This window comes from Babylonia areolata, chromosome 21 (genome assembly GCF_041734735.1).
Source record: "Babylonia areolata isolate BAREFJ2019XMU chromosome 21, ASM4173473v1, whole genome shotgun sequence".
NCBI lineage: Eukaryota > Metazoa > Mollusca > Gastropoda > Neogastropoda > Buccinidae > Babylonia > Babylonia areolata.
In genome coordinates, this window is record NC_134896.1 from 50,145,300 (window position 1) to 50,147,744 (window position 2,445).

A 2,445-nucleotide genomic window follows, 5' to 3' on the forward strand; every position below is an offset into this window, starting at 1 on the left:
CCACTCCAGAAATGTGTGAGTTAGCCAACAAGCTCCAGATTAAATTTTACAAGTTGATTTTGAAATTACGGAAGGCTACTCCTACACATATGGTCTTGGGTGAACTTGGACAGTATCCTCTTAAACTTACAGCAAAATGCCGACTACTTAATTTTTGGTACAAGCTGACAGAGCAAGAAAACAAAACATAATCTCTCTAGTGTGATGTATAGATTTTTACAAATCTGATTATTTAATGTATATCAAAAGTCTACCTAATCACCTAGGATTGAGTGGACTCTGAACTGAACACTGTGACATGCGTCCTTCATACAATAGATTTAAGTCTATAATAAAGCAAAGGTTGAGAGACCAATATATGCAGACCTGGAGTGCAGAAATAAATAAAAATGAATTGTATTATAACTACAGAATATACAAAGAAAATTTTCAGTTTGAAAAATATATTACAGTTCTCCCAGATAATTGCAGAACTATAGTTATGAAGTTTAGAACTCTCAATCACAATTTACCCATCCAGGTAGGAAGATTCTTATGTGCTGACAGAAATGAGAGGGTTTGTAGAAAATGTAATTCAGGTGAATTGGGAGATGAATTCCGTTACGTCTTTAAATGCTCGTTCTTTTCAGACACCAGAGAAGCATTCTTAAAACCATTTTATTGTACACGACCGAACACACTGAAATTCAGTACACTCTTTAATTCCCTGAAGAAGAAAAAAGTGTTGTTGAAGCTGGCAAAATTTTTGAAAATTCTTAATGAATTTGTGCGATAATTTTGATGTTCTTATCCTTTTTTTCTTTCCGATGGCAGAAGATCCGAAACGAAGATCTGTAGGAGCGAGCGGGGCAGGAACCAGTGGCCAAGCAGATACTGTTGAGGAAGTGGGGCTGGATTGGACACACCCTCAGGAAGCCAGCATCCAGCATCACACGCCAAGCCCTGACCTGGAACCCGCAGGGAAAGAGGAAGAGAGGCCGGCCTCGCAACAGCTGGAGGCGAGATACCGAGGCAGAACTGAAGCAGCAAGGGACCAACTGGACTGGAATGGCCAGAACAGCCCAGAACAGAGTGTGATGGCGAGGGGTCGTTGATGGCCTATGCTCCACCAGGAGCGATGGGCATAATGAATGAATGATTCTTTTTTTATGTCAGGATAACAGTACTAAACGCTTCAAGTAATGTAGTTCCTATGTGCATGTGTGTGTGTGTGTGTGTGTGTGTGTGTGTGTGTGTGTGTGTGTGTGTGTGTCTAATTTTTATTTTATTTTATTGAATTACTGATTGTTTATTCGCGTTTGTGCATGTGGGCCCTGCAGGTTTTCGTTTCCCAGGGTTCCATTGTGTGTGCCTTCCCCACCCCCACACCCCCTCTCCCCTCTGCCCCTTTTTGATTTAAAAAAAATTATTTTATTTTCTTCTTCTTCGTGCGATTGCACGTCTCGAGGATGTGGGCCTGTTTTTCCCTTGTGTCTCCATGTACCCAAATAGGGTTTCTCGGCTTAAAATGATTTTGAACCTTTTGAACCTTTGAAATGATTTGGAACCTTTGACAAGCAGAAGATCTAACACGGCACGTTAAAGATCCTGTAATCCATGTCAGCGTTCGGTGGGTTAGGGAAACAAGAACATACCCAGCATGCACAGCCCCGAAAACTGGGAGGGGGGGGGCGCGTATGGCTGCCTACATGGCTGGGTAAAAACGGTCATATACGTAAAAGCCCACTCGTGTACATACGAGAGTGAACGTGGGAGCTGTAGCCCACGAAAAAAGGAAAAAGTCATCTTAAAAAAAAAAAATGTTATTATTATCATTACTATTCAGTACACGTGACTAGCTGCAGCCCACAAGCGCGAAAGACTGAAGTTCAAGATAATGGACAGTCTGGATAGACACAATTAAAGCCTTCTGCTGATAGTGACAGGCTGTCTTCACACCAACAGTCTGGTCAGTTCAGCGAACCGCTGGTCGCCCTCAAGTCTGTCTGTCTGTTTGTTTGTCTGTCTGTCTGTCGTGTTAGAAGGTAGGCCTACCACTGTGTGTGCGCTCGGTGTGGTTAGATCAGTGGGATAAGTTGGTCGGCGCTTCATGGTGAGTGTCATTGACATCACTGATAATCGTGTTATTGTTATTGAAGACTCGCCGAGGTCAGGCGTTCTTGATGCTGCACTTGTACGCAAGGGAAAGGGTTTGTGTGACAAGTGGTGAGTGGGCTCCTTTCGAAGGGTGATCGATTCGGGTTCAGGTTAGTTCTGTCCGAGTGTGTTTGTGTGTGACCCTGGCGTTGTGTGGTGTGGTGTGGTGTTGTGTATGGTGGCGTTTTTGCATCGTATTGTATTGTATTGTATTGTATTGTATTGTATTGCGTTGCGTTGTGTTGTATTGCATTGTATTGTATTGCGTTGCTTTTCATTGTATTGTATTGTATTGTATTCTTCCAACAA